Here is a 15,666-nt window from a genome sequence, read left to right on the forward strand (position 1 = left end):
TTGCCTAGAGGTATGCATTTTTGACTAAGCTGTCTTTTTGTCTGATTATTTTAAAAAAATAATAAATCTACATTGGGCAAAACCTATGGCTAATGACATTACGCAATCTTCTTAAAATATTGGCGCCTTGGCACAGCAGCTCTTGGCAGAACTGAAAGCAGTAGACAGATATGGGTTTAAACTGTCTTCCTTTCTTTGTTTCCCTTTCTCCAGTTCCAGTTACAGCCAAGGCAACAAGCCACCTCCAAGCTTCTTTTCACAGTGTTTACATTCAATAGCCCTCAGGGAAGGGAAGCAGAAAAATGGCAGTACATGTGTGCTACTTCAGGAACATGAAATGAGAGTAGCATGAGTCTCCTCCGTCCAGGGGTTTGCTTTAAAGCCGTTTTGCACTATCTCTATCGGTAGAGGCAGTTCTAAGCACCTGGTGCCATTCGACTGCACATTATCCCCATCCACCCAATTGACTTGAACGAAACTGGCTTTCTGAGCACTCTTCAGCTGACCAAACATAGTGTTGAAAATTATAATAATAAAATGCAGTATGGATTAGGATAGTTTATTTCTGATACCATGTATTCATAGCAGTACTATGAAGAAGATTTACACAAAGCATCCCAGGTAATACAAGTAACTAATGACCACAAGAAGCAGGACTTAAATAACATGATCTGACCACTGCTTCTGACACATTAAACTGCAAATACAATACACCAGCGTTAGAGCTCACTGAACAAAAGAGATTACTTACAGACTGCCAAAAAAGAAAGCAACATCTGTTACTGGGGACTATACAAAGAAAATATTACTGTTTAACTGCAATCAAAACCATTCTGCAGCTTTTAAAATCCACAGTTCACTTTAAATGTATTGTATTTTTTTTGAAACTCGATATTTTGTAAGGTTTTCTTTATCGTTTAAAAAAAGCTTTTCTCCAAAATATTTCACAATAAATCTTGAAATTCTTTTCAACAGGTCTTACTCAGTATACTGAATAATACTGCTTACAAATGCCTTTTAGTTATATTGTGGTAGCTCTCTGGATCGCGAATCAGTCTTTAGTCATACCTTTATTTGAGACTCTCCATAGTCATAGCTTTCAGATCATAACTTTCAGGCTCCACACCATTCTTCTAAATGAAGTTATCACAATAAATTAAATATTCACGGTAAAGATTAGGGGCTCAGGGAGGTGTGTGTATCAATAACTACATTGATTATGTATTAAAGTATTGATCATTCATTCATTTTATGAATACACAGAAAGTTAAAAATATTTCAAATCTGAAGTATTTCTTATATACACAGCACTTCTAAATATAAACTCCATAAATTCCATAGAATTTACTCTGCATTTCTCCATTAAGTGATTAAATTAATTTTGAGAGCTGAGATTCCTCAGCTGGTTGAAGTATATCACATTATCTTCTTTAGTGTGTCAAAATCATAGAATATTGGCTGGAAAGGGTCTTTGGAGGTCTCTAGTCCAACCTCTGGCTCAACAGAGGGTTACTTTTGCAGTTAAATAAGGTTGCTTGTGGTCCTTTTGAAAATCTCCAGGCAAATTCTGAGAAATCTCCAAGAATGGAGGATATTAACTTTCTTCAGCCCACTGAGGATGATCTTGCTTATACCACACAGGATACTGTTCGCCTTCATCACTGCAAGGTCACACTGCTGACTCATGTTTGGCCTGCTGTCCATCAAGAGACTCAGTCCTTTTCTGTAAAGCTGGTCTCTCACCAGTCACTGCCCAGCTTTTAGAAATGCCTGTTTTTTCTCTGCAGGACTTCACACTTGGTTTTGAACTTGTTACTGCTTGTTCCATGGCTGCAAGATTTGATGGATTCATTTAAGTATTTCCTGATTTGATCCTCCTCTACTGTGGGTAATATTTCTCTCCTCCAAACTTTGCGAGTAGTCAGAGAAACCTTATTATAATAGAACAGAACAGAATAATATAGAATATTTCTGTTGGAAGGGACATATAATGATCATCTCGTCCGACTGCCTGACCAATTCAGGGCTGACCAGAAGTTAAAGCATGTTGTTAAGGGTGTTGTCCAAATGCCTCTTAAACACTGAGAGGTTTGGGCCATCGACCACCTCCCCAGGAAGCCTCTTCCAGTGTTTGATCACCCTCTCGGTAAAGAAATGTTTCCTCATGTCAGGTCTGAACCTGCCCTGGCACAGCTTTGAACCATTCCCACGTGTTTTATCGCTGCATCCCAGGGAGAAGGGCTCAGCAGCTCCCTCTCCACTTCCCCTCCTCAGGAAGCTGTAAGAGAGCAATGAGGTCACCCCTCAGCCTCCTTTTCTCCAAACTAGACAAACCCAAACTCCTCAGCTGTCCCTCACAGGACATGCTTTCCAGCCCTTTCACCAGCTTTGTTGCCCTCCTCTGGATGCATTCAAGGACCTTCACATCCTTCTTAAGTTGTGAGGCCCAGAACTGCACACAGTACTCCAGGTGAGGCTGCACCAACGCTGAATACAGTGGGATAATCCCCTCTCTTGACCGGCTGGCTAAGCTGTGTTTGATGCACCCCAGGATGCAGCTTGCCCTCTTGGATGCCAGGGCACACTGCGGGCTCATACTGAGCCTGCTGTCAACCAGCACCCTCTCTGCAGGGCTGCTCTCCAGCCACTCCTCTCGCAGTTTATACTTCTGTCTGGCATTACCCTGTCACAGGTGCAGAATGCAGCAATTGTTCTTGTTAAATCACATGCCATTGATGATTGCCTAATGCTCCAGTCTATCTACATCTCTCTGCAAGGCCTCTTATTCCTCAAGACAGTCAACAGCATCTTCCAGTTCAGCGTCATCAGCAAACTTACTAATGGTGCATTCAACTCCTGCATCCAGATCACTGATAAAAAGATTGAACAGAACTGGCAGAACCTGGAAGGCTTAGCAAGAGATTCTTCTAGTAAAGACTGAAATCAATAAACCATTGGGTACCTTAGTCTTTTCTATACCCTTCGTTAGTAGATCACCTGCCTGATTCAGCAGCAGGTCCATATTTTCCCTGGTCTTCCTTTTGCTGTGAACACACCTGCAGAAGCTCTTCTTGTTGCACTTCACACGCCTTATCTGCTTCAATACCAGCCAAACTTTGGTCTTGGGAATTCCATCCCTGCATGCGCAAGTGATGCTTCTATACTCCTCCTTGGTAGTATACCCTGTTTTCCACTTCCCATACAGTTCCTTCTTGTCTTTGAGCTCAGTCAAATGGTCTCTGACCACACTGGTTTGCTGCAGTGCCTGCTGTATTTCTTGCACCTTGGGATAACCTCACTAGTCAATAAAGATGTTGGGTAGGTGAGCAGGTTGAGTCTACTTGAAAACCCAGGGGGGAAGGAGAGGCAGGGAAGGGAACAAATTAAAAAAAAAAAAGGTCCAATTTGGGCTTTGAGAGCACTTCAATATTGTGGCTTAGCATGATTTTTTTTCTTCCTAATAGAACCACTTCACGTTGTCCCTCATATCTAAATTATGCATTAAGGCTGAGACTGCTAGTGCCTTAGTCCCTCTCTGTCAGGGCCATAGATCACGAGTAAATCCATATGTGACAGTTTACTTATTACCACAATCAAGGGGTTGACAGAAACACTGTTTGAATCTTGGACTTGAATGTCAGGCCTTTTTCTCTAAGCCATGGTTTCCTTTTGCTTTCTTCAATCTTGTTACTGAAAAAGCATGTATACCTACTCTGCTTATTACAGACTCAAAATCAGAAAAGGAAACACAAATCCAGCAAAGTTCTGAAAAGCAAAAGCTTGATGTTAAACCTGAATTCAAAGATGTGTGGCTGGAGCGACGGATGGAGAATATACATGAAAAAGCAATCAAAGCACAGTATTCTGGGTCTCCTGAAGCTTAAAAGTATAGGGATTTAGAAGAACTCTAAAAGAAAAAGCTGAAATAGTTACCAGGAAATGATTCAAGAATGAATAAAAATTTCAGCAGAGCCAGAGCTGAAGCACGAAAGTAGCCTGGCAGTGCTGTAGAGATTCTGAGAGGTCAGTGACACACAAGCAAGCGGTAAAGAGGGTAGCAGGCTTAAAAATCAGTTCAGGCTCAAGGATGTCTTCAAGATTCCCGGCCTTCACTACTGCAGAAGATAATTAAGCAAATTACTGCATTAGATGAAGTAGTCTTACAAAATAAAATAAATAAATAAATATTTCATAGCTACAAAGTCAGCATCCCTGCAGGCTTTTCCTCCCTTTCAATAAAAGTTAAGGCAAGGAGGGATGCAGTAGAAGAACTACAGTGGCATTCTGGTACTGACGCCTGTCAAGGCTGGCCTCAGTGCACTTCCTATAAAACAACCTATAACATAGATTTGGAAATACACATGTGGATACACATGTAGAGGATTTATTTGTTTGAGGAGCTATTGCAGAGTTAAAAAAAAATAAAGAAGTTGTAAGAGATTTGACATTGACGGCTCTTCTACAGGTAATAATAATGGAAAAGTTCATGGAACAGAAGGTTTATAGCAAATGCAGAATATTGTGAGATCATCTCACGTAGACAGGGCTCAATGTGCTCAACAGAAATTGGAACGGTAAATAAAAGAAAGTCGTAGGTGCCATTCTTGAAAAAGTAGTGATGATTCAGACTGAAAATACTAAAAACCTGAGATGAGGAAGAGGTGTAGAGGAGAGATCAGCTCAATTATGTGGTTTTCAGGGCTGTTTGGAAAGTAACAATGACAAAAGCAAGGTGGACCGGGTTCAGTGGAATCCCTTTTCCACTCAGTAGAAGTTTAATTCACCTTACTTGAAAATGCCATGAAAGACTGTAAAAATGGAGACTGTGCAGCTGGCTTTTATGCAAAGCTGTTGTCTTAATGAGAAAATGTGAAAGGCTGAAGAATAAACATAAAAGAATAATTATTTCATAGACCTGTAAATATAACAGAACACAGTCCTAGAGAAGAAATAAACAACTCTTAGATCAAAGGATTCATAGATCACCTTCACTGGAGGAATAAGTAGAAATTTATTAGTTGCCTTTTTCTTTTTCTTTTTTTTTTTTTTGAAGCCAGGTCACAATAAGTATACAGCTTAATGTCAACTTAAATTACATCTATAGTTTTCTGACAGATTCATTTGCTTTTTCAGGTTTATGTCTAACACACTGACAGTTTCTAATCAATAGGAGACAATTCCCTTTGAGAGTTATTAAAATATACCCTGCATTTAAATGCAATAAAAAGCATGACTGAACATGCCTCTGTTCCTCATAACACATAAATACCACATCTGGTCCATAAAAAACATGCATTATACAGAGGTTGTATGAATGCCAGATACGTATTATTACATGGAACTGTTTTATCCATCTAGCCTAATTTCCAGATGTTTTATTACTTGTAGACAAGAGTATTGTCAAAACTGTTGCTGGAAGTCCATTTATTTCAAGAGGGCAAGGGACAGGGATAGTGAGTTAAGCTACAGGAAATGTTTGTGATACAGTTAATGTCAAGTCATATGACTGAAGCATCAGCGCTATCATGTTTAAAGAGATGCACTTAAAAATTCAATTTCAGACTAAAATTTCAGTTGACTGCATTTTAAATATGTACTTACTTATTCTTCCAGCAGTAAATGGCACATAATTGCAGGTAATATTTACAAAAAACAGAGCAAGCAACTAATGGAAATTAAATGGAAACCATTAGTACAAAAGTTGCTGGTAACTATAACCCTATCCAAAAACACATCAAGCAGTTAGCTAAAAATTCTGAAGACATTGAAAACTAATATCCTTTAATTCCTCCAATTTGGAATTGGGCTGTGGGATTTTTCTTGTTGTTTTTTTTTTTTTTTCTCTGTAAGGAACAGAAATGTGTTTTCAAATATTATTTGCAAAGAAAGTGACAGTTCTGAAGGAGCCATATGACATCTGAAAAGCTTGTTTGGGTCCCCCACAAAAGCAAGGTTTCTAGTGCAATAGTAAAAGTATGAGGTAGAGGAGGGGATGAAAAAGCATGTGGGTGAGCACATAAAGGAAAGGAAAAGCAGCAGACAGTATGTCATAAAAATGGTGTTCCACCGAGATGTCAGAAGAGACAGGACTAGGTCTAGTTTGAGTACAGCAAGGTAGAAATGAAGCAATTGTAAGAATGCCACTAGAAAGTAGGCAGTAACATAAGGGTTGGGCAGTAGCCACTAGTTTTCCTTGTAATGAAAGTACATTTCATTAAATGCGGCGTTTGGTTTAGTGAAGTAAAAGCTATACAGAGATGTGAAAATTCCCAAATGAAAACACACTGATTTTTAGAATATTTGGCGTATCAGTGTAACATTTCTGATTTTATCGCTGAAAAAAATAACTTAGAATGACTGTAGTAAGTTTACTTTACAATCCCATTCAAAATGGCATCATAACATGATCTCATAAATTCTGTTCCTAAAAAGTGACATTAACTCCAGGCTTTTCTGTCTGTAACATTTCCTATACTGGCAGGGAAAACCTAAAAGTTCCTCTCCATTCATTGTGGGTCCCGTTTCAAATTACGTACTACTTCTCACACCATACCTTCTTTTTTAGTAAATCCTGAGCAGGAGCACAGCCATGTAAAAAAACATTTCAACAATCAGGTAAAGGGAGGCAGTCCTAATAGTGTCTCAGAGAAACCTGGAGGCTACAGTCTATAATTCTAAGGTCAACTTCTCAGTTAAATGATTAATTTGACTACATCTCTTCAGATTTACTAAACACCAACAATTAAAACAGGTTTACACTATATCCACTGAAAACCTAGAAAACATTTCCAAATTGTTTGAGATATCTGACGGCTTGGAAGGTAAAATTAATTTCAGTCCTATGAATACCATAACACCATAACCTGTATTTACCTGAAACCCAACATAGTCTATAAACATGACCCAAGGCTTAGAGACGGCTCAAAAAATGGGAAAATATTCATCATCCTGTCCATGAAAAATATGATGGTTACTCCACTATCACTGATAGTTCCTCAGAAATCGAATTCATAAATGAATCATAGAATGGTTAGAGTTGGAAGGGACCTTAAAGATCATCTAGTTCCAACCCCCCTGACATAGGCAGGGACACCTTCCACTAGACCAGTTTGCTAAAGCCCATCCAACCTGGCCTTGAACACTTCCAGGGGTGAGGCCTCCACAATTTCCCTGAGCAATTTGTTCCAGTGCCTCACCACCCTCAGAGTGAAAAATTTCTTCCTAATATCTAATCTAAATCTACCCTCTTCCAGTTTAAAGCCATTCCTCCTCCTATCACTACATGCCTTTGTAAATGTCCCTCTCCAGCTTTCCTGTAGGCCTCTTTAGGTACTGCAAGGCTGCTGTAAGGTCTCACTGGAGCCTTCTCTTCTCCGGGCTGAACAACCCCAACGGTCTCAGCCTGTCTTCATAGAAGTGCTCCAGCCCTCTGAGCATCTTCATGGCCCTCCTCTGGACCCACTCCAACAGCTCCCTGTCATTCATATGTTGGGGGCTCCAGAGCTGGACACAGTACTCCAGGTGGGGTCTCACAAGAGCGGAGTAGAGGGGTAGAATCACGGCCCTCAACCTGCTGGCTACTCTTCTTATGATGCAGCCCAGGATACGACTAGCCTTCTGGGCTGCGAGCGCACATTGCTGGCTCATGTAGAGCTTCTCATCAACCAACACTCCCAAATCCTTCTCCTCAAGGCTGCTCTCAATCCATTCTCCACCCAGCCAGTATTTGTGCATGGGATTTCCCCAGCCCATGTGCAAGACTTCACTCCTGGCCTTGTTGAACCTCATGAGGTTTGCACAGGCCCACCTCTCCAGCCTGTCCAGGTCCCTCTGGATGGCATCCCTCCCCTCCAGCGTGTCGACTGCTCCACACAGCTTGGTGTCATCAGCAAACTTGCTGAGGGCGCACTCAATCCCAACATCCATGTCGCCAACAAAGATGTCAAATAGTACCAGTCCCAGTAGCAACCCCTGAGGAACATCACTCATCATTAGGATGATCATCAATAACATACCCTACTTTTCAGGTTAAAGCTTGTGCTGCTGCAGCCATTAGCCCTCTTCTGTAAAGACAGTTTCAGCAACTGCCTTATTGATTAGCATTTCAGCAGGCTTCTTAAACCAGTCAGAAAACTTGTGGTTTAGTGTACTACCAGCTACAAGACTAGGACATCTAGAATCACAGAGTGAGTAGCACAGCAGAGGAGACTACCCTTAGTAAACACAAGACCCCTTGGTGGAAGTGAATAGGCAGCTGAATGGCTTCTCAACGTGGTCTATTGCCAAAGCCAGGAGAGTTCTCGCATTCCCTCTCAAAAGGTTACGTGTAATGATTGAGATAGCTGCAATAAGACTAAGGAGGTAATTAATATTTCTCTCTGTATGTATCAGCCTAATCACTAATGCATTCCCTCCCCTTTCTCTTTCAAACTCTTTGTTCTCTTACAGTAAATGGAAAGTGGTCTGGACAGAGAGCATGTCTGATTCTGCCTGAACAATGGTTAGCTCAAAGAGGACAGAGTACGCAGAAATATCCTGCATACGAACACCACCAAGAAGAGAGAGATAATGCACTTGTGCAGAGCTGGAGGAAAAATATCCTGTACATTCTCTGCAATGTTTCTGTGTTGGAACCATAAGTGAATTGTTCCTGTTTGGATCCCACAAAGAAGCACTGGTTAAATTAATCTTGAGACTCTGCATGACTCCTGCTATTGAAAGTAAAAAAAAACCCTCAGCTTCTCTGCACTGCTATATATCCTGACATCACTAGGGATCAAATCTGTTGCTTAGAATATGTCTATAGCATATCTAACAAAACAAAATTAAATTTGATTGACTACAGCAACATAAACACATAATAGTAAGAGAATTCAAAACAAGCAGCTTGTTACAAATATCACAAGACTTACACCTTTATGCTCAAAACAGACTTTTTTCCCAAAGCTAAGAACATAAGAACTATAAATACTAATAGCAGTGTTTATGTTAGGAAGTCTCCAAATACCTTGCAAAGGAGACACAGCTCTCCAAATATAACATGCTAGCCAAAAACATGCTAACCAAGTCACAGAGATGGAACAATCCCAAACTAAATCAGAACAGCTGCAAATTATATGGCAGGTAGAACTGGCCTCATCATCAGTCTTTAGAGTAATGCATTCACCTGTGTCCTACTATCAATTTTTATTGAAAGCATCTGCAAGCTTTCACTGCAACACTCTATTGTCCAAGAGAAAGACAAAGTGTTGTTAAAACAAAACCAGTATCCTCAAAGTTTGCCCCTCTGGGGATTTTTCAATATACTGTTACCTATACTATTGTCTGAAACATAGGATATTCCTTTTGCAGTTCTCGTGAAATCCAAGGAAAAAAGAATATACATCTATCTTTGATTTCCTGGACTAGAAAATGTGTCTACCTTGTATGTACTCTGGGTCCTGTTTGCATACATGCTATAATCCTAACACATGTTCTTGTTTCATTTTATAAGGACCAGTGGAAGAGATTGTATCCACTGGCTTCTTTACTGCTCCATAAAGCATGCCTCTTCTGTAATCAAAGTTTGTGATAAAAATGAAATGAGCCTACAGAGGCTAATTCATACCTCCTTCCTCCATATCCCCCATCCACTCCATCCTGCATTAAGGAATCTGTATTTGACATTGCAAAAAAAAGGGTTTAGATTATTTTCTTCTTAACAGACTACCCTGCATGCAGCTTGCTGCTTTTTGGGATCACAGTCCTGTTTTGAAATAATGGGAATTCAATAACAATTTGCCAGCAGTGAACAGTGCACCAGATCTAGTTTGGCAACATGTGAGAACACATTAGTGGTGAGCAACGCTACCTGAGCTTTTGGACATAGAGATACCAAATAGATATCATAACACAAGCATCCCAAACATTTTTGGAGCATCTCTGCCCTTCACCTTTTGCTAACCCCTTTCTTGCTAGGTGATCTGACTGCTCTTGAGCCAGAACTTGACTTACAGCACTCCACCTCAATGGAAAACCTGGAGCACTGAGTGACACGCATGCCCCTCTTCCTCTCTTACTGCTCTTCCTGCAAGACTTACTGGCCTTCCAGGACCACATAAACACAGCAGTAACTGTGCTCCATGTCCAGTTAGCTTTTCTTGCACCCTGCCTACCCCAGCACACCAAGGCACAGCTACAATGAAGCTGCAGGGTTTCTCTCTCCAGCTGGAACAGGGAGAGGCACAGCATGGCCAGGTGGCATAGAGCATCTGAACCTAGTTAAGGGTATCCAAGGAGGACAGATGACAATATCTAGGGTACTGTGCCTAATAACTTTGTTGTCACACACATTTACCTCATTAATCAGTGCATATACTTAATTTAACTGTAGTGTATAATATAGATCTACTGCAGCTGGCACTAAGCCACAGCAGCATTGATCAAAGAGTATTGGCAGGAAAGAACTACTTCTGCACAGAGTGGACTAACACCAGCACCAGATGAGGTCAGCCACAGCTTTACATGGCCAAGCTCTAAAGCCCCTATGGATGAAACCCTATGGTCTCTCCAGATAGCTTGTTCCAGTGCTGCACCAAATAAATTACCAGCCTGTATTGATGCACAGGGCTGTTCTACCCCTGCACACTTACGAACATTGAAGTTCATGAGTTTTCTGTTAGTCTGATCCTTAGGTTTCTCAAAGTCTCTCTGAACTGAAGTTCTACCTGTAGGCCTGTCATCCTCTCCTACTAAATTGTACTGTCCACAAATCGGACATCTCATCACAACAGACCCAGCATAAGCCTCCCTAGAGAACTGGGACTCCACTTGAAACCACTGTGTCTGTTGGTTTAGTGAGAACTTAGTACAGTAAAATCATTAGGAGAAAGAGATAAAAACTTTTCCAAGGCTCCAGCAATTTAATTCATCCTAAGTTTAACATTTACAGTGACAGCAAGGAGGGAGGCAGGAACAAAACAACACTTAGATCCTGAGAAATAATAATTTTGTTTCTTGCCTCTCTAAACATAGCTGGTGTAGCTTTTTTGCTACTGGAAAATTCTTTCAGTGTCCTTAAAGAGCATGTGCAGTGAATTTTGCCCTGTCTCAGAAACTGCAACAATTACACAATTAAATTATTATCCTGCAGCCTGTACTCAGTATATTTGAATGTCAACTACTCAGAATACAAGTAATCATGAAGTAGGCATCTGATTTGCATGTATTTCTTCAGTGACAAAATGCAATAATATTTATTTTGCCTTATATGCACAGCATGGAGGAACTCGGCAAAAAAACCTCTGCGTGTGGAATCCCGGGACGGTTTCTAATCAGCTAACAAAAGGTGTAGACGAGACTAATTGCTGTCTCCAGTACGCCTGTAGTTCCCCTCACAGGGTGATGTCCCCAGCAATGAGACCCAAACTCAGATTCAGTGAGAGCATAGCACCACCTGCTGCTGAAGACAAGGCTTCAGAAGGGAGGAAAAGGTTTTGCCATCTTTCCCCGTAATATTGCTAAGTTTAATCAAGAAAAAAAACAAACAAACCCAAACCAAAAAAACAAACCACAAACCTCTCTGTACAGACATCATCCTCTTTGATTATTAAAAAAATTTCCAACATACAAAACTTGCAAGGGTTCTGCACCTCACATGTTTTGTGGAGACACCCACTAGGTGTTTCTGGGCCTTTTCAATTATTCCATCATGTTCATATTCAGCGCTGACAAGGTGCTTCTCTAGAAAACATCCCTTTTAGAGCTTGTACACACAGGCAATTTAGCCTAGTACAAAGCGAGGGATGTAGAAGGATCTGTGTCTTCAATGTGTAATTTATTACAATGATGCAACAGATAAGTGACTAAGATGCCCTGACAGTAATTTAACCTCAAACAAATGTACAGTAGTTATGTTTGTGTGGGTCTGCCTTTGGTTCATAATACATTAGCAGGTGCCTTCCTGTACCGCACCTCTTTCTGATTCACCAGCCTGCTCATGTGGATGCATTCTGCTCTCTTGAGATCTTAGAAGCCTGATGTCACCTATCTGAAAAAAATGCTGCCATGCAGCCAAGCTTGATCAACTTCCAGGAGACAGAGCATCTAACTAGGAAACTCAGTACCCGGTCTATGTGCTAGGGTGCCTTGTCATGTTATCAGCTGGAACTATGCTGGGATTTTATTTCCTCCAGGAAGCAGCAAAGAGGCAGGATGCCTTGAATGCCTAACATCAGAAAACTTCAGAGGAAATTACTGTCTTGCACTGCTATTATAACTGTCTTGCACAGAAAAACTAGTGGTACCTTCTGAGTCCTCTCTCCCCATCTGAATTGCACCCTCTCTCTATACATACAAAGAAGCTCTAACACAGTTAGAAGTTTTGCACTAAAAGACGTTTTAATAGCACACAGTTCCATAACTGAAGGAATGCAGTTGCAGGAAAAAAGATAGATAGGGGGCTGGAGACTATAGTGCGTAACTGTGAGGAAGCCTGCCCAGAAGAAAGCCAAGAAGAACAACTGGAGCTATTTTTAAGGACAACTTTATTTAGCAGAAGGCCAGAACTACTTGAATGTTTGGGCTGTAGTGGTAAATGATCTGGAGATCTTCAGGGAAGTGGTCCTAGAAGTGTAAGAAATGGTGCTTATGCTTGAATAGTCCTTATTCCTCCATGCTCAAAATAGTGACTCATTTGCTGACTACCTCGCTTCTAATCCGGGACAGCTCTACCCTGCCAAACTGTGAGTGCAGTTGATCTGAGAAAACAGCAGGTAACTATCAGGCACAAATCATTACTCAAAACAGACTGTACAGGAGCCCTTACTCCAGCCTTTTCCCCTCTCTGGTATCTCACTGGAATCACTGCAGACCAAAGAACCAAGGCTGATGAAACTAAAGACCATGGAGCCATCTATTTCCGAGCAGCAGTTCTCCACTGGAATAGGAGACTCCATCAGTCTGAAGTCCGCAAACCGGAGTCAGCACAGCTCCAGACCTTAGAATTCCCAGATGGCTGAGAAGCAAAAAGACAAATCAACACAAGACCATGAGGAGTTTTATAGCCAGCCAGTACACTAGAACATTTCTACATCTGGCATATGCTGGTGCTTTCTCCCAACATGTTTTTCACACCTTCTAGGGGCTTAAATACTGAAGCCACAGGCTTGACTCAGTACTAGAATCATTCAGATTTTCTTGTATTCAAACAACATAGCAAACACTGAAACACTAATCAGACAGTAACAATGAAGCTGGCAGCCTAAACCACAATTCCCTTTACAAAACAATATGCATGTATTATATATGCTGCGTCCAAAGTTTGCTTTGTAGCTGGTTCACATACTTACACTAACCATGCGTCTGGCATGTGCATCCATCCATTCACAAACTGTCCTTGCTACTGTTTGAAGCAATTTTGGCCTGTGAGTTTTCTTCAAGTTACACCAGTTAAACATCCTGTTTTGGTTAGTTCTTATCCCTAATTACTTACGTATGTCAACATCAGTACCAGCATTCTCAGTGTGTAACTCACACACAGCTCCTGTATAATTTTATTCCATTTTGAAGTTCTCCTCAGTCAACAAACATACTTGAAGTCAGTCAGTCCTAAGCCCATGATTCAAGCACTGTCTGGTCACACATGGGATTTCTAGGCCGTCGAGCATTTCCAACCTTCTAGGTCTAATAGGTGCCTGGATACCCTGATATATAAAGAATGTCCTCAAAAATAAATTTGTACAAAGTGGCCAAGAACAAAGAGAAGATAGGTCTGGCAAAATCTGGACATAAAGTCACCATACAGATGACCATGTATAAGCTAGGTTAGGAATTTACAGTACAGGAAGTCACTCCCTGCTGGAAGTTTATTCCACTTCCAAACTGCAAAATCTTCACCACCTTTCCCTATAAGAAATTGATGTGACCGGCTAGTTGTAGCATGAAATCATCATCCTACCTTACTCAGCCACACCACCTCCTTGTAGGCAAGCCCTTCAGCTGAGGTACCCTATGCCATTTACCTAGAGAGTAAGCTACTGCATGTAAAGATTCAGGCTCATCTGCAAGGGTATGTACTACCTATACTTAAAGCATATGTTCCACTACTCATGTAGTGGAACAGCTGAACTTCTTACAACCACAGTGAAAACATTTACTTGTAATTTTAGTCAGTTTCAGTTAACTTGGGAATTTAGCTTAGCTTGGAAACTCAGCAAGTAAAATATCACCTGGTTTCCAAATAATAGGAAAGTCACATTTCTTGCTAATGGTGATAAATTTCTTTCAAAAATTAATGGACAGGCCTTTAACATACTCTAAAAACGTCTTCAGGAGACATCAATGTGGAATTCCCAGTCTGGTGTCAATTCACACCCTAGTTTACTGGCCATTAACATCCCCATATGTTGACCAGACTACAGTGGCCACAGAATATTACTTGGTGATAATAAGTCACTATTTCCTCCCTGCTGCTTTGTTATTTCTCAAGTAAGAGGGGATTCAGCTGCAGAGACTATATAGTAAATTTCTTTGCACACCTGGAAACACTGCTGAGAGATCTCCAGTCATTTTGAAGTGACTGCTCTAGCCACAGCAGAATTGGAAGACCTGAGAGCCACCTTTACCGCTTCCTCCTTTAACAGATACTGCTGTCCAGCCCTGTTCCACCATTTTGATTAGCAAAATCAATCTTTGAGATTCCTTAATGTCCAAAACTGCTTTTGTTTTTTCTCCTATTTAACACAGGGATGTGTGTGTGAAGGAATCTGTACAATTCTGTTGTAGAAGTCAATCTCAGTTATGTTCATACCATGGTTTATTTTTCACTGTATCATTTTTTTCCCCTTCTCCAAACATCCCAGAAGAAAGGGTTAGACTATAATTAACTTATAGACTTAACTTTTACCTTAGTGAATGGAAAAGCCACCTCTGATAGAACCAGGGGATACAGGTTCCTTATAAGGATTCATGTTTGCACTTTTGAGCTTTTAAAAATTTCCACAAAAATGCAGAATAGTACTTCTAGTACTTATTCACTAGGTAAGTCTAAGCTATAAAGCTATAAAACCTTTACAGGCATAGCTAAGACTACATTCCTGTTCTACACAGTTTACAATCTAAGCAAAAAAGTCTACAATAAAAGAAGATCAAAATCCATTCCTCTCAGGAGCACGACGTCAGACTTACAGAATAGGCTAAGGATAAAGCATGATAGATTTCCACACCCAAGACTTTGAGTTGATACTGGAGCACAGTGATTTTTGAGAAATATTCTCATTGCTTTCCCAGGTTGTCCTATGAATTAGAGGTATAAAGTCATAAACAACTCACAGATACTTTAAAACAGCATTTGCTAAGCATAGTACAGTCTGGAAGCATAACCATATCTGTCATGATTAAAGTCTTAGCTATCACTTGATGTATCAGCCTACCTACAAATTTCAAAAAGAAAACCAAACAAAATAGAACTATTCTCCCCCAAACTGTGACACTTCTTTAACCTACTGTAATGAGTATCTAAAATAAGGTGTACCTCTTAACTGAAATCTACTTCCATTGTCAAAGCTCCTTGCACAAATGAGGTTAAAATGTCTCAGCTGGGCTGTTTTCTCCATCACTGTTCCCAACTGTTATGGCCCCATTTCCTTGTTTCTACAAATAGACACAAAACATTCCTTTCTTCCCAGA

This window comes from Vanellus vanellus, assembly GCF_965231255.1.
Source record: "Vanellus vanellus genome assembly, chromosome: Z".
NCBI classification, from domain to species: Eukaryota; Metazoa; Chordata; class Aves; order Charadriiformes; family Charadriidae; genus Vanellus; species Vanellus vanellus.